The sequence below is a fragment of the Parasteatoda tepidariorum genome, chromosome 6 (genome assembly GCF_982258835.1).
Source record: "Parasteatoda tepidariorum strain Cologne lab strain chromosome 6, Ptep-v5.0, whole genome shotgun sequence".
NCBI lineage: Eukaryota > Metazoa > Arthropoda > Arachnida > Araneae > Theridiidae > Parasteatoda > Parasteatoda tepidariorum.
The window spans coordinates 36,427,341-36,446,123 of record NC_141760.1 but is presented as its reverse complement, the minus strand read 5'-3'; the positions used below and the strand labels follow the sequence as shown (position 1 = coordinate 36,446,123).

General features: G+C 24.7%; 1 long non-coding RNA gene across 3 annotated transcripts; it reads left to right on the top strand.

Annotated features, from left to right (window-relative positions):
• Nucleotides 1-5,730: 5,730 nt before the first annotated feature.
• On the top strand, nt 5,731-17,202 carry LOC147807776 (uncharacterized). 3 transcript variants are annotated; one of them, XR_015434575.1, is made up of 6 exons: nt 5,733-7,561; nt 9,384-9,445; nt 10,367-10,431; nt 12,760-15,156; nt 15,354-15,469; nt 16,089-17,202. It is a non-coding gene; the product is annotated as an uncharacterized LOC147807776 (long non-coding RNA). The 3 variants fall into 3 exon arrangements; XR_015434576.1 differs by having other exon boundaries at nt 5,751-7,561; nt 12,760-14,351; XR_015434574.1 differs by having other exon boundaries at nt 5,731-7,561; nt 12,760-15,469.
• The last annotated feature ends 1,581 nt before the right edge of the window (nt 17,203-18,783 follow it).

Below are 18,783 nucleotides of genomic sequence, written 5' to 3'. Positions count from 1 at the left end.
ATTATGAAAATCGCGTAAATGAAAACTTTTTCCACAACAATCAATAAATAATTATTAGTTAAAGAAAAAATGAAAAAAAAACTTTTAAATTGTAATAACTTTCAAACAAATAAGAGTTTCTAAAAGGAAATAAAGACTCTATGTTACGGTTAAAAACAAATTTGGCTCTTTCAGCATACCAAATTTAACTTCCGCAGCTGAATTCTTGCGGTCACAGAGCGGCCCGCATGTTATTTTTCTAACAAGTATAAGAGTAAAAATAATCTTGACTTAATTTTAGAATTATTTTTTAATTCCATTGTAATCTCCGTTCAATTTCCTACATATTAACGTAATTTGAAGTTTCTAAATCAAACAGTGTTTGATAAAATGTAACGTTAAGTTGAAAACCCCAAAACAGTGGCGGTATCAGTGACCTTTTCAGTTTTCTGACAGAGAAGGAAATTTATTCAGTTTTCTGACAGAGAAGGAAATTTATTAATATCTGCTCGTTTCACGTTAATTTAACAATGCAGTTTATTTTTCCAACTTCATATAAAAAGAATTTTCAGGAATGGTCAGTGTTAATGCTATTATTCTAGGTTCTCATGCGTTCGCACTTTTCGATTAGACCAATTTAATCGATTAGATTAACTTCAACACTATTATCTTAAGTAAAGAATTCTAAGAGTCATGAAAAAAATCATGATAGCATCTCGAAAATCAAAAAGCATCTCGAAATGATATAATTAAAAATAAAGAAGATAATTTTTGAAATTCTTGGAATTCATTGTTTTATAGACTGACCTTTTTCTTTTTACTTTCACCAGAGGGTAATTTTAATAGTGTTACATTAAATTACCTTAAAGCAATTTTATATTCGTTTTATAATTAACTTATACACAACTATTGTTCTTCTTTTTGGCAGCAATTATTATATAAATATTAATACTGAAGAAAGAAAAGAATTTTCTGCGAAACGTATATTGGCTGGAATTAAAAATCAATTTAGCCCATTGACTGACAAAAGGACAAAAATTAATTTAGACACCTTCTGTAATTAATGACGACCTTAAAAAAAATCTATCCAAGAAAAAAAAATGATTAATGGGTATCCAGTGATTGGAATAGTGCAATTACAATTCTCTCATGTTATTAAACAAATAGTATTCTGTAACTTCCATTAATCATTTTATTAACGAATAAAATTGTAATTGTATAGTATATTTCTTTCTCTTAATAACACATACTTTTTTTTAATTTTTTACTTTAATAATCTTTTTTTGAATTGATTCTGTTTTTAGAAAACAGTTCAAACCAATCTTTCAATAAAATTTTATATAAATAATATCTGATATCTAGTAACTTATTCTTAGTTTATTTACAGTTAAATATAATAAATTTCGCAATTATAGTAAGAATAAAGAAGTTTAACAAATACGACATAGTTAAGTTAAATTTTTACTCTTTATTTTGTAAAAAAAAAAAAATTTATTTGATATGCATATTTTTTGTAGAATATTTATTTTGAAGAACTTGTAATTCAACATAACGTTGAGTAATTTACGCTGCGTAATTCTTTTGCCGCATTAATTTATTTATTCTTTATTTGACTTAGCTCAAATAAATATCCCCATAAAATCAATTTAGAGCAGTTCAGTATACATATCTTAATACAAAATTAAAGGAGTTTAGTTTCCTACTCAGAATTTTAACACTTTAATCTTTACGCTACTATGACAGATATTAAATGAAAATATTATTTTGAATTATTTTCGTAAAAACAAAGTTTACTCACTGTCCCTTCTTTACACGACCCATCATGATAATTAATTCCTCGAATTAGTGCTGTTTTAAATAGTTTTCGATAAAATTATAATAATTTGTATTATTGGTAATTATTGCACTAAAATTAGTAGTTTGTAATGCAAGCACTTTTGTACGTGGTAAGAACTAGCGATTTTTTACTGTATATATTAAATGTAAAGTCTATATCAAAAAGAGAATCATAAGAATTTTAATGGTCAATTAATTTTATGCAATAGAATTTCAGGAATAAAAAGGAGTTTGTAAGTGTATTTGTGTGCAAATACACTTACAAATACAGGATCTTATTTTGAGCTTTTCCTCTCTTTGTTAGTGTATGGTAAATTGAGAAGTTAACGACGTCCGGTTATGCGCTTCTCGCATCCCACCCTGTTGGGGGTCAGAGTTCTTGAGGAACTTTACACTTTTCCAATTTTTTTTTTTTTCTTCACTAAAATTTCAGTTTTTATTTATTTCCTTATATTGCTGATGATTATTATTATTTAACATTTTCATAAAACCAATTTTGTTTTCAATTGTTTGCAATAAGCTTTTAATTGAACTATTTATTTTTTCTAAAAAAATAAATAAGCAAATGTATAACAGAAAAACGGAAAATTCTCATATTTCATAGATTGCGAAAAGCAATACACAGTAAAAATCTTTTACAGATCAAAATTCTATTTCTTATGCATCTAACAAAAATCTTTCAACCGGATATGGGAAATTGTAAAAGTAAATAAAAAATAAATACATAAATAAACTCTAACTTTTTAAAAATATTTTTTGATTCAATATTAAAGTCTTATTTGATTAGTAATATAACTTGTTAAAAATGGAGAGAGTTTCGCTTTTTATGATTTATGGGTACAACTAAGCATCATAATTTTTTGCACTTTTTTAGATTTTTAAACCCCTTGTATCTGAACAGTCAAGAGTTTGTAAATGATTCAAATAAATCAAATTCATTCTCATTCATGTGTTTTAAAATTATAAGCAGATATATTTGTTTGTAGGAAAAAAAAACATTATAAAGCGAGAAATCAGTTTCAACCTTCCTTAATTTTAACAATTGATATAATAAATCGGTAGCTTACTTAATTAGCTATATCTCGTGGTTCGTGCACTAATAAAGAAAGCTAAAATATAAAAAGAAAACTATAAACGAAAAATTAACGGTAACGAAATTGTTAAATCTTCTTATTTCATAAATTAGTAAAATCAAATTTTTCTCTCATCTGGACACAAATGCAATAAAAGTTAGATCTTTTGTAATTCATACATTTTAATTTTTTAATGTCCTAATTTTTATGAGTTAAGGTGGAAACTTCTAACCGTATTTCATTTATTAAATTGGCTAAAATGTTCAGACTACACAACATCATTTTTCGTTCTTTTCTTTATTTTCCATCTCTTTATCTAAGCAGTCGAAAGTTTGTAAATTATTTAAATCATGGTGAACGACTATTTGAGTCTTTCACAACTATTGAGATAATATAGTACGTTTATAGTACGCCATGATACAAATTAATCAAGTTTCTTTAAATGCTTCAAATATAAACACATATATATTTTTGTGCAGGTAAAAAAAGAACATTAAAAAACAAGAAATTAGATTCTTTGAACCCTCAAAAATTTGAGTAATTTATCTGATAAATTTGTAATAAGCTTCGTGTTCATGCATCACTGCGATATTTCTTGAATATCTTGATTTTTTTACAACGTAAGCACATTATATTTCTTAAACAAATGCGCAAACAGAAGTTTAACTGTTATGAAACTCTGAAGAAGCATCATAGTATTTTTTTCCCCATTATAGTAATAACTTTTAAGTAGGATTATTTTAAAATTTCTTGTTAGAATTTGTTTTACTAATTAAAGAAATGTTTAATATTTTTTTTCAAGCACAAGTTAGACACTGTTAATAAATTATTAAAAAAAGGAAGAAAATTAATGGTAATAAAATTGTTAAGTTTTCTTATTTCGCAACTTCAAAAATTAGTACTATTCAACTAGACACAAATGCGTAAAATGTTGGATCTTTTATAAATCATGCACTTAAATGTCTATTTTTTAGTATATTTACTTTGAGGAGTTAACTCAGATACTTCTAAACTGGATTTAATCTTTTTAATTAGAAAAATATTCTGCAAAAAATTATCAATATATTGTATTTTTATTTAATTTTTATATGAAAAAATTCATAAACAGTGGCAGGAAAACTACTAAATTATTGAGCCGAATCCTGAAAGAAATATTTACTATAATACGTTTCCCTCTGAATAAAAAAGTCCTAAGGAGCGAAGTCCCCTCCGCTATTTTTGGGTGTTTATTTTAACTTTACATTTTGCTTTGCTGTACAAAAAGTATAAGATTTAGAAGTTTCAAATTACGAAGGATAAGCGGTGGAGGCTCAGGGGAAGGAACGCTAGCCAACTAATGAGTTTTGAGGATTTGAATCTTAAGAATTGCTGGTTGATACGAATTTCGTACCCGGCTGACATAAAATATTCCAAGTGATAGACGCATCGTGGATTATTAGAGTCCCATCTTCGTCTTGCTAATCACGGGAGGTTTTCGTGGTTTATCTCACCATGAAAAAGTTCTCCACGAAGGCAATTCGTTCCCGATACTTTTGTACAGGAGTTCTCTTATTTCTTGGTTTAGATTCAAAATTACAAGGATATAAAGTTGAACACTGGTAACCATGAGATCAAATTCGGGTTGGCTGTTCAACAACAGTTATAAAATAAAATTACAAAGGATTACAGAAAAATGAACAGAGAGTGCGATGAAAATGAAAATGACTATTCTATAATTAGTTTGGAAATTGTTATCTGCAAAATCTGGTGTAAAAAAATACTGTACTGGCTGCTTTGTAGAACACAGAAATGCAAATACTAATTAGAAATTTTGCGCTCTGTAAAGGCTAATTTTGATCTTGAAATTAATACCGGTATTCAAATATGTTCGAAAATTAATTGCAATTTTATGATTGCCTTTTACGCACCTTTTTTCTTCTTTTTCTTTTCACGTGATTGTTCTTATGATGAGTTGTAGAGAAAATTTCGATTTCGATTGTTAACTTAAAAATCACTAATTGTTAATAAAAAAATACTGCGATTGGTTGATATGTTTGCTAGAAAAGAAAATTTAATCAAAACTACCAAAATATTGTAAAACTTACTTTATTTCCGGCTATAGGGAAAAACCAAAAAGCTCAGTATTTTTTAACGAAGTGGTTTAGTAATGTTTTCGGTAAAGTAATAAAAAATTTAGATTTTATAATATGAGTTGAAATGCGAAAAACGTGGTAAAATTTTATAATTTTACCATGATAGTTTAGAGCACTGTATAAAAACCATTTGTTCAGAAAAATTTACTATTCAGTTTTATATTTTTTACTAAATGTGAGGTTAAAAGAGCTATAATTTTGAAAGCTAGAGTATCCGGTTAACTGCTATCATTTTAACAAAAAAATTACCAAATAAATGGTTTAAATACTTGGTTTTATTAACAGAGCTATGGTTTTGTTTTGAAAAAATGTTATTATCATAGAATGCGGTAATTTAAGAAAAACTTTTTCTTCGCGTAGTTGGCTGAAAGGTAACTTGGTTAAAATTTAATTTGCTGAAAGGGCGGGTTTATGTGTAAACTTAACAAGAATTTTGTTTTGAAATTCCAATATGTTTGAAAGCAATTGAAAATTTAAATACTCATTCGTTATATCTTTCTTTAAGTTTTTTTGCTTTAAATATTGACCATTGACTATTTATCCATTGTCATAAAAAATTTATTTTATAAACATGCGCTCAAGTTGTTGTCAATAAAAAGTAGCGAAAGACAGCCAGAGAGAGAGAGAGAGAGATTTGTTTGTTGCCTAATATCACTCTTAATAATTATATAGACATTTTTAAAAACAATAAACTTAATAAATAACGCTAAAACCGTTCCCTGTTTAAACTTCAATAAGTCTTGTTAACGAGTAATATTACTTCTCTTTTTTTTTTCCAGTTGAGTTACACAATCTAAATTCCTTAAGTTTTTTTTTCTTTCAAGTACAGATAATTATTTTTCAAATTTATTAAATCCTCTATTTCATTATGCTTAGCAAAATGTTCTTACATAAAGCTGCAATACTTGTATATTTTGAAAATAAAATGTTATGTGTTTTGCGAAAAGTGAAAAATATTGCAGCTTAAGGAAGTATATATAAAGAAAAAAAATCAATGATGAATGAACGATAAGCAATTACGGGAGTGAGCGGAGTAAGAAAAGGGTAAAGCCTGCTATTTTTTATTTTTGTATAAATGGAATGATTTTTAAACAAAAAATAGACAGGTAATTTTTAACTATGCATTTAATGAAATATTTAAAGTTTCAAATGATAAAATAAAAAATAACGTTTTTCATGTGTTATAGCTATGCAAATAATAGCAAAATAAAAACTGATGTTACTTCAAAAAATTTCGATGCATGTTTTGAAATATAAACTGCGTGTATATAAGTGTGTTTCAAAGTATAAATTTAAAATATAAACTAAATAAAACTGTTTGAAAACTAATAATGGATTTCTAAAATCAATGTTGTTGCTTAAACGTAAATAAAATAAAGTTTTAAAGTTAAAGTTACGATTTTTATGTTAAAGAATTTAAAAATCCTGAATTTTAATGCCATAGAAAGTATAAATATGCATAGCTAAATAGAATTTCATCGTATGAATATCGTCTGTAAGAAAGTTAAAAGAACATCATTATCCTTATAAAGATAGTTAAAAGAAGTAAGTATTTAGTAGAAAAATAAAGTAACCTCAAATTTTTGCTTTAAGTATCCAAGGTAATGAATTTGTTGCAGTTGGTTATTTAGGATTTTAAATCTTTCTGATCATTAGCTTTCAACCAAAAATATAATTATTTTTTAGTAATGTAATTGAATGATATAAAAAAAACCAGTCGTCATGCATTCATTCATAAACAAAAACAAAAAAATTCTTAACTCGGGGAGTGATTTATAAAGACTTTTAGACGAAAATATATATATATTTTTTTAAAAATTTATAATTTTGTAGTGCTAATATTATATTTTACTAAACCAGTTTGCTAATGTAAATAAATTTGCCCAATTAAAGTTATTTAATTATTTATAAAAAATAATTCATAAAAGTAGAACGTGTTTTTATGTACTAAAATTGTTAAAAAGCTGATGAAACCTAAAAAATGGTTTATTTACTTAAACGTCCTTAATTATGGAATCTTTACTGTTCATTATAAAGAAACGATATTCTAATTTACTACTTCGCAAATCAAAATATATATGTAAGCATTATTTCCCAGTTTATATGTATTAAAAATTTTTCTTACGAAAAGTACTCAAATGAATTTTGACTTCAATAATTTTTTAATTTAGTAAGCTTGCTTATTGCTAATAGTTAATAAAATATTTTAGTGCAGATTAATTTTTTATTATGAGGACCAGAAATTGTCTTTAAGAATTCAAAATAGATATTCATTACGGTTTGAAATCACCAGATAAGTATGTTTGAAGTCCTTGAACTAAAAAGAATGTGGGGAAGCACATTTTGTCCCCTACCCCCAATTCTAAGAAACATTCCTTTCAAGTACGGAAAAGCTGCTCAGTAGGAGGTCGTTGATTGCTTCTATGTATAGAACAAGCTAAAAGATTCATTTGGCGAAAAGGGTGTAAAAAGAAGGAGATAAACGTAGCCCCTAGTTTTCTTCTTTCTTCGAAAAATAGAAATGGTGGCACTAAGTAACAAGTAAGTAACAAGTTTTTTCTCTTTAGTTCATGTAATTTAAAAATTTTTTTAACTTATTTATTAAATAGCTTTTTAAAATTAGTTTAATTCGCTTTGATTTTATTTGCTAAGTTTTTAGAAATTATGTTTTATAACTATAATACTTCAGTTGGCTATTTTATCTTATGCTTTCCTGTTGTTTAGTTTAAGCTGCTAGTTTAGTTTTAAAATGAATTAGACGATTTTTTTAATAAATAAAAGTTCAATTAACTCTATCTAATAAAAGAAAAATTTATGATTTCTTATGCTTTAATTAAAAATGCTTCTTTCATTTTTCGGAAGCATTGATTAATTTAATAATTTACTTCATTTCGGTAGCCATATTTTTTCTCTGAAGGATTGTTAAAAAACATTATTTGAATTATCTAAACCGCGGGTGTCACTTATTGTTTCAAATAATAATTTTGATTAGATATAAGAAGAAATATTTTTTTGAACCACCATAAAATAAATAAATAAATAGTAAGAGTTTAAATTTTCTCATCTCTAATTAGTTACTTTATATTTAAATTATACTTTAATTTTGATATTTTTCTGCTTTGACTTTTTTAAATTAAAAAAAATAATAATAACGTTGGTAAACATGTAAAAATTGTTCCACTAAACACTTCCACTTTTAAAGTTTTTTTGAGTATTTTCAGAATATATTTTTAAACAATTTAAATATTTGTTTTGATACTCAATATAATATATTCTTTGTTCTAAATAAATAAATAACAAAATGACATATTAAATAGAAGGACAGTATTTCTAATTTTTATTTTGTTGTTTTTATACTTCTTTTGCATTTAATGAATTGCTGTAGAGGTATAAGAACATTTCAAATCTTTATATTAAGTTTAATTTTACGATTAAATTTGTTTTAAAATGAATTAATTCGTTATAAAATTATTATGTTGTAAAACTGAATTTTTTATAAAGCAAATTTAATTTAAAATTACGTTCAATTTTTTTGAATAGAAATTAGAATATTATTTCATGGTTATTATTTTTAAAATTTATTCATAAGTATAATAATATTTTCTGTATAATAATTTTTTTCATGAAATAAAGCTTTTTGTATTAAATATTGTTGGTCCTCAATGCTATAAAGACGATTACTAATTCTTTTTTTCCAGTTATTGTGCAAAATCTATAATTTATCTCATGTAATTTATCTTCTTCTTAATTTACTATTTTGAGTTTTTAAATGGTTGTTAATTCTAAAATATACCTGTTCAGCCTTCACCTTTGACAATTTTGTGTTTAAGAAAGTGTATACATTTTCTACAAAAAAGAATTTTTATTAATTGTTTAATTAAAATTTATGATGATAACTGTGTAGTGGAAATATATAATCTAAAAATTGTTGGAAACTATTCCTCAAAAATTCAGGAAATTATATTTTTAAAATTGAGAGGGAGCCCTAACTAACAAAAGCTTTATTTAGATTTTGTCTATTTATTTTAATTCTAATTTATCTATTTATTTTAATTCTAATTGGCTAAAAGACTAGTTCTTTTTCTAAATTAGAATCAAAAAAATTTTAAGAGAAAATTTGGTAAGGTAAAATTTGGTAAACATTCAACTTATCGTCAGTTACCAAAAATATAAATATTCGCCGTAATTTTAATATATGATCCTTCTCTTTCCTTTAAATCAAAATTAATTTCATTTAAATCAAAAAATTGTTTTTAACAAAAATTATAAAATATAATTAGTTAGAAACAGTTTTGATTTTGTTGATTTTTAACTGTTTTTATGACGATCATACTCTAATTTATTCCTTTTCTTTTATGGAAAGACAGGGCGAAAGATCCAAGAAATGCTAATCCAGCGATCAACAGCCATCAACAGCTAAATAAGGTAAGAACATAGTGAAACATTAAATATTAATATTTTTTTCAATTAAATCACATATTTTTGATTTGCAAAAGAATTTTGATTTTTTTTAATTAATAATTATTGTGCTTATCAAAATTAAGTTCACTTTATGTATTTCTCTAACACAGTCTTTATTAATAACAAGTGTTTTTATTACTCATATAAGCTTTTATATTTATATTTTTGCAATATTCTTATTTAATAATTTCTTAATAAGGTTTCGTAATAAATGAAAAATGCACTTTATAAATGTATAAATTAGGTGAAAAGATGTGCTGACAATTTTATATCATTACGATATTTTAGTATTTGTTTTCTCTGTTTTCATGCCTGTTATAACATTTTTTTATCATTCTATTTTTTTAATTAGTTAGAAAACAAAATTTTAAAAGAAATTATTTTTACTGTTAAAATAACTACGCAAAGTTATGAATGAATAACGAAATATTTTTCGTTATTTTATTTGAAATGATAATATTATATAACATTTCATTTTTCCATAAGTTTCACCAGCATATAATATTCGTATTAAAGCAATTATTTTAGCAAATATTTTTTACTTAAAAAAATACATGAAAAAAATTAAAAACTTTGTCCACATTAAATTTGGGCTGAAAGGCTAAGGCTAAAAGTATTCCCCTACAAGCTCGTGCTAAGTTTTATTGAATTTATCAATTCACATTTAGTTCCTCTAACACACCACATGCTTAGAGTATAAACAAGATAAATGATAAACAATGAACTTATTGTCATATTCCATAACTGAAATAAAAATATTTACATTAATCTTCATACATGATTTTAGAAACAGTTTTTTTTTTTAATGTTTCGATTTTGTTGTTTTTGTTTTAACTAATTTTACAACTATCATATTCTAATTATAGTTTTTTTTTTCTTTCATAGGGAGTCAGGATGGAAGATCAACAATGAAGATAAAACTCAAAATTTAAAAATCAACAAAAAGGATGGTAAGAAATAAATTTATATTTTACCTTAGGTTACCATATGGTTGAAAAGAAACCAGTTTTTTTTGTTTAAACTGGGGGTTTTGTGTTTTTTTAAAACAATTTGTGGAACATTATTTTAAGCCAATTGAAATTAACCGAGCCAATTCAAGGTCTTTCATAGCATTTAACTATTCCTTTAACTATTAATTAATATTTTCAATAAACAACTAAAAATATCCACTCTTTTCTTTAAATATATTAACAAAATATCTAATAAAAAAAGAAAGAACTAAATATTTAAGTATGCAGCTTTATTTAGCAAGCAAAATAAACATTCAGCATTTAAATTTGATTTTAGTGATACCATAAAGAATGATTTTCTACCTTGCTTGCCCGTAATATAGAAATGCTATATTTCAATATTGTTTAATTAATGTTATTATTTAGATGTGTATAATTTATGATATTAGTATGTAATTAAATTTCATGGAACATAATTATTTTTTAATCCATTAACATAATATAAATTTTTATATATTTAAGGCAATATATCATATATATTTTATATGAATGATAATTAAAAAGTGTTTTCTTATATGGTGCATTATAATTATTTGATAAAAAAGATACAAAATTGATAAGGAAAGATATAATAAAAGTAAGTTTTTATACTAATAGTTTAATAATAAAGTATAAATTTTCTCTCCATTTATTTTAGCATAATAGTTTATTTAATAAGTTAAATAATATCCGAGTTCATAGTCCTGAAATTTCTGAATTCCTGATAAAGAAAAAAAAACTTTATTCTCATGTTTTTTTAGCTTTTTGCTCTGATTTCTGACAATGTCTGTGTTCGATTTTGTTGTTTTTGTTATCACATATTCTACAAATACTAATGCAGTTCCTAAAACTATCAGTTTGAATAATCAAAAGATTTGTATTTCTGATGTAATATATATATATACATATACATATATATATATATATATAAATGCCAAGACACATATATTTACTTTGCCTTCCTTTCAAAATAATTGAAACTCCACTTAAAAGTAATTTATTAAGGATGTCACGAATTTAATTGCAGATTTTAAATAAATATTGGTATGAAATAATATTAAATAATTGATACTGGTTACAGAAGTACTATTAACATTTCCTAATTATCAATCTCAAACTGTTACGAATCGCTCATTAATAGAATTAAAAAAATTATTCAAGCTTTGTTTCTGGAATTAAAAAATTTATATTTAGAGCAAATTATACTTTTTTGTTAATTTTTTTTTACAGTTAACTGATAAATGTATAATGTACCAGCAATTTGGTTATTAATATAATGTCGCATTAAATAAAATTAAATATAACATGAATATTGTTAATAAATTGTTGGGTTTAAGAAAATCATTTAAAAAAAAATTTTTTTTCTACGTTTACCATTCAAAACATTGAATGAATTGTTTTCATAACACTTAACATTACTTTAAAATATTATTATAGCTACAATAGTTAACATTTCTAACTAAGATGGTTAAAATTATTTAATTATTACAAAACTAATTGAATAAATAGAATTATAATTATGTTTTTCATTCTCAATTTGCTAATGAATGTTAAAGTTTGTGATACTATTTTTCAATTAGATATCTAAAGCAGATTAAATTAGTTTAGATCAGATTGCATTGCTGAAAAAACTTTTTTAAATTACTTTGGGTAGAATAAGTCTTGATATCTATGAGCTACATATATATGAACTGCATTTAAATAATTAAAAAATGAAATGTGAATAATTTTAATATGTTTGGCAGTTGATCTATTTTAAAAAATAATAATTTGCTTGCATATCCCTTTCACCATTTCTTAGTAAATAACCTTATTAATGGAAAAAAAAGAAGACTTGAATTAAACATACTATAAATAATGTTTTTATTAGTTACATAGTATAAAAAGTATTTATAATTATAATAGTTAAATGATAAGTTTATTTAAGTAATTGATTTTTTTCAAATCTATTTCTTTAAATCAATACTTTTCTTAAGTATAATCATTAAAGGGATGTATGACTATAATAATTTACATACATATCTCTTTTATTATTTCTTAGTGAAATACTATCATTATCTCTGAAATCAGATCTTAGTTGTTTTTTTTAAATGCAACCTAAAGAATGCATATTTATTAACTAAATTCAATATCATATTTTTATAATTAAATTAATAATTTTTTGTAAAAATAATCAGCTTGTCTTAATCCATGGCTTTTAATAAATCAGTTGATTTAAATCAATGATATTTTTTTTTCTGTGAACATTTAATATATCTATAGTAAAATAAATTGCTTTATTTTTTGCAGGAAAAAGGCTCATTGAAATAAAGCTTCTGGAATGGGATAAAGAAAATATATTTGTCCATATGTAAATAGTGTATACAGATGTATTGATTTGTTACAAGGAAATAAAACTCCTTCATGGTTTATTTTAAGCTTTATTGTTGTTAAAATTCCTGCTTTTATATATTTAAAATTACTAAAATGGTGTATTATTTACTAGTACAAAATATTTTTTTTTTGAAAAAACTATTTATGATATATACTGTTTATCTAATATTTAATAAAATTAATGACTTGATGAATATACACAAAATTATAGGATAAATAAACTTTTGTGTGTAAGTTTCTATCAATAAAAGCTAGATGTAGGTTTTAAATATATAAGCATTATTTTAAAAACTTAAATAACTTATTTATTGAGTTGCATTGTGTTTTATTTTAGAATAAAAATTTGTACTTAATTTCCTCTATCTCAAAATGCTTAAAAAATTTAAATACTCAATTCAAAAAGATTTTTTTTTATATGCTTCTACTTTAAATGATAGCGCTTATAATTGTTTAAAATGAAATAAAAAAAAGTCTATTTTATTGTACGAAGATTCATTGGACATTTGGTTATAAATTAAATAATTGTTTTACACCATTTTGTTTTTTATATTGTCATAAAACAGTATGCATGTAATGACAGTTGTTGTTATATTACAATATAAAAAGCTAAGAATCAATAAATTACTATCACTGATATCAGCCGAGTAGAACAAACACTCGTGACAATTTATGTTCCCTAAATAAGAATTGTAACAAAATGCAGCAAGAAGCCTTTGAAATTAAAAGCTAAGTTCTAATAATAAAAAATAAAAAAAATGCCGAGACACCTAAAATAAAGGTGTGATACCGGCAAGGACGCCATTAAAACTTTCTATTGAACCGAGTTTGAGGTGAGTTAAGGGTGGTGCATTGGTAAATAAGGCAAAGAAGTTCGCCTAAACACCTGAAATAAAGGTGCGATATAGGCGAAAACGGCATAGACGTTTTCTAATCAGCCTACAGTTAAGGTGCCTTAACGGCAAGCGAGGCAACGACGTATGCCAGTGAACGTATTCAGCTTTTGATAAAAAGGCAAAAAAGACATCATAAAGGTTCAATAAAAGCCTTTACGGCAATTTTCTCTTTATTCTGTGAAAAAAAAAATTTTCCCCGGTATTTAACAGGCAAAAATGGCAAAGCAATCCAGAGGCAACAAAATAGTCCCGGTCGTTCAACGATTGCCAGAAGTTTGCCTGAAATGCCATGCACTGGCCCTCATTCTGGCCCAGATTTCACTTTATTAACGGAACCGATACGGCAATGAAAAGCCCGCCGTAATGGCACTTTAGGTGAGCCGGCATTGTCCCTTCACTAGCCCAAAAGTTGTGTGCTTGTTGGGATATTATTCAAAATGTAACAGTTATTAAAAAATAACTTGCTTGAAGATTTATAGAATGTAGAATAACCATTTCTCCTATTTTTCATAAGAACATAAAAAATTGGCCGTATAATTAGACGTTATAAATTGGTGCTCCTCTTATTTTAGCTGATTTTTATGTTCTTACAGGAAACTGGAAATTTATTTAAAAGTGAGGTTTTCAAAAAGAAATCGAAGAAATAATAAGAATTTATGGGCAGTAAAAGCTCCAAAGTTCAGTGCCCAATCCTAGGGACATGTTATTTTACACACAGTTATCCCAATTTATTCAATTTAGTAACTATCAAAAAATGTTAAGTTATGTTTTTTGTTTTTGAGTTATAGAAAGAAAAAAAAACGTGTTATATTTTGCTTGAGAAAATGTGTTTTTTTAATTCTCCATAAAATTTAAATCTGTATTGTTTATTATTTTTATTTAGTCATTCAATATTGTTTACTTTTAGGCATAGGTACTTTTAGGCATACCTACTAACATTTTTTAGTAATCTAATTCGCAATTTTATTAATCATTAGTAGATTAAATAATGAAAAATTATATTTTGTATCTAGCCATCATAAAATTTTTGGATAAAAAAGTTTTATAATGTACTATAATTTTTCAATTCGTATAATCATTTTTCATGATATATGTAAACAAAATTTTCAAGAACTAACATTATGGGGTCTTAACTTTTGATGGATCTTCTGACTTTATTGTTGCAATTATATTTTTTAGATTTTAAAATTTTTAGTTTATCAGATCAGCTATTTGCTGCAGGTACTAGTTCCTATAAAAATTTATTTTTAAAAGTGTTCTTTTTTTAATAAAAAAGATGAAGTATGTATTTAGTAACATTAAAGAATATTGAAATTTTTGACAACTTCAAGTTTTCATATAGGATTCTTTTACTTTACACATTGTAAAAATAACTTGCAGTAAAAGGCACTGCAATTATAAATTTATGAGGTATCAGAAGGTATTTAAATTTTGCTATTAAATAATACTATAAAAAATTATATTTAGCTTTTTTGTTTGGTTGCATTATTTTTTGATTATTTTATTTCAATAGCATTTTTTTCCCTGTCACATAGTACTATACATAATTTTTAATATCTCTATGAAGTGTTTTATTCGAACTTCAATCTCTATTACATTTCATTTTTAATAAACTAGGAAGAACTAGAACTTGTCAAGAGGCGCCAAAGCTAGCGGCCACAATAGTCCAGACCTTTGATGTTATCTGAAGATCCATGGACACGAAAACAACAACAGAACTAGAACTTAACTAGGTTATTATTATTTTACTCAGAATTAAACATATCATTTTTTTTCAATGATGTATTTTTTTCATGGCATACTCAGAAATAACTGAAGTATTCTATTTGTTACATAGGCAAGCAAGGTATAAACTATTGATTTAAGCACATTATTTTTATCTTGTCCTATGTTTAAGACTTTTAATTTTTACTTTTTAAAGAAAAGTTTTTTTCGTAATGATGATCCTTTTTATTCATTTATTTTTGATAAAGCATACTTATTTTTTTTAAAAAAAATCTGAATTGGAGATGCTTAAATTTCTTTTGTTAAAAAAAAGTTTTTTAAAATATCATTCTATTACTTAAGAATTTATAATGATTTTTATATTGAGAAATTTTAAAAATTTAGCCTATTATTTATTTTATTAAAGCATACTTTTTTCATAATTTTTTTGTTACTTAGTTATTTTCTTAAAAAATTTTAATTCTATAAGTAAACAAGCTCTCCTATATTTTAATATTTGTTCGATTTAATGCTTCATTTTAATATAGTGAATATTTAAATTCTATATTTTTCTTTTAATTGAGTAGTTTCATTCATTTTTACGATAAAATATTTTTGTTTATATAACGAGGCTTAATTTATTTTTAGAGAGAAGTATATGGAACACAGTAAAAGACGTCCTGCAACTTAATTCCATTCATTTCCCCACGGAAAGGCATTGCCACACGTTTCGGAAACAAGAATTGAGACCCTTAGCTAATCTTTTACAATTAAGTTTACTCTAGTTTGATTTTTCGTAAGAAAATGAATTCAATTTTATGTCAAAGAATGTGAATTACTTCTTTTTTGTAAATAATGCTTTTATTTTACAAACCTACTTATAGCTAGCAATAAAATATTTTTTTTTCTAAGATCATAAATTAAGTTTTATGTATTTTATTTTAAATTTGTATTCTTCGTAGCCTATAAATGCTTCCTAAGTCCCCCATTTTAATTTTAGCATTTCTTACCTTCAGTCACCATATTTTTTCTGAAATGAAATTAATTAATAAGAAATTTTGCATACTTTGTCCTATTTTATTTGAGTGATTCTATGTTTTCTTTAACCCTGTATTATATTTTTATTGACGAATGTAAGCTACTCAAAATATTCACTCGAACCAACTTTCAAAATTTGTAATTCTGCAATATCATTTCATGATGTTGCTTATCATTAAATTTCCATTGTTCACTTGTGTTGGGATTAGCCTTTTAACCAGAAAATTTATTCTTGGAAGCATTGATAGCTCAATTTAGGATAAAAAACTAATTTACTTTAATTTCATGATTTACTCCCAGTTTTAAAGCACTATTTCCAAAATCACATTAAATTTTGATTTAGGAAATATGTTTTCAACTTATAAATTGCAATATTAAAAAGAAATAATCTTAACACGGTCTTAAAAAAGTTGTTATAAAGTAAGTTCAGATTTTCCTTTTTTTTTTTTAATAATTAAGCTACCCTGTAATGAAATAAGTGCCATATCAGATTGCTTGGACTGCTTTTAAATGTGATAATCTTGTTTTTTTAAAAATAAAAAAAAGGTTCTTTACAAGTGTATAGGGTGTTCAAAAAATAGGAATTCCTTACTTAAGGTAGATGGTTTGTGTAAAGGTAGACCATAAGAAATATTTAGGGACAATCACTGATAGACCACAAGATCTAATAGAGATTATTGGCGGAGCTTGCTGAGACAACCTTGTCTGTCGTGAATTAGTCTTGTCTGAGTATTGAAATAATTCCTGGAGTTTTTTTTTTTTTTTTTGGAGTTATTGAAATAATTCTGCTTAAATATATGCAGCAAGATTTATTTTCTCATTTAAAAATGAGCTGAAAATTTGTGATTTGTTTATTTTATTCAGCTTATTTAGTATGTTACCTAATGTATCTCTTATCTTTCATTAAATAAATGCTTAGAAAAACACTATTTGTTCTTTATTTTTTTAAAATTGTGTCATCAATTTTGCTGTCTAATTTTGTTTGTGTGTTCACATAATCAAATTGTAATTAATTTCTAAAAAAACTAATATTTTGAATACATCATATGGCAAGTTTTTTCTTTAGAAATGATTATAAACTATGCCTTTTGAACTATCATTTAATCTAAAATCTTTAACAGCCATATAAAAGTTTCATACATCAAAGGAAAAAAAAAGAGAAAGAGATTCTAAATTGGAAAAATAATCTTCATAATCAGGGCAAAGGTGGTGTATTCATAATTCTGAAGATCATTTAAATTCAAACATTGACATGTATTTAAAGTTAGTCTGCAAAAGGTTCTATAATTGTCATTAAATAACCTTTTTAGGTAGTATTTATTTTGGAGAAAAAAATCACTTATAAACTTTTCACATTTGATGTGTTTGACACAGTACGTAACTCCATTTATTGGTAGCATTTAAATTAATTTTATGTAAATACTTTTTCATATATTATTAGTGGCCTATTCATAACCACACTCCCTTATTTTTTTATGCACATTAATTGCCATTTCAAAAGTGATATCTTGGCAAGAAACCAGACAGCGATGCAAAAATATACATTTTGTTACATTTATTTACTAAGCGTTTTTCGTCTTCAAGTATTTAAATGTGTATACAAAATAATCTGTTTGAACAAAATAGATTTTAAAACTAACAGTTTTAAATTTAGAAAACTGAATTTTAAATTAAAATCACAAAACAGCAGATTAAATTAGTCCAATTATAAATTCTTAAAGTCTACATGCATATACAGTGGGCCAAAAAACAACATTTTTGTAGTTAATTATTACTATTAGTGATTTCTTTCCTATCTTTAGAAGACAAACTTTGTTGGAAAATTTAATTCACATGTTGAAAATGGTTTTGAATAAGGAATTTAAAGAACTGAAATATTTATTCATGTTTACATGAGTGAATTTGTAATTATAAACCATTTTTAACAAATTATTTTTTTAATCTTCAGCTTTATGTTTTTCTTAGCAGTAAATATTTTAAAAACACTAGAAAATCATAAATTATTTTGTTAGATGTTTAATGCTCTTTTATTTACTCTGAAAATTAAAGTGCATCAAAAATTACAGAGTATATATATTTATTCCCTTCTACTGAACTAACATCAATGTTTCATAAGGGCACATTCATACTTGAAGGTGTGGTTGAAGTGACAAATTAGCTATTATTCATATTGGTTTGTTTAAATATTAGCACAGTATAATCCCGATATCTCAAAATTGAAGGGACACTAAAAATTTTGAGATAAGCTCATTACTAAATAAGTTCCAAAAAGTAGAAAAATATTTTCTAAAATATTACTCTAAAA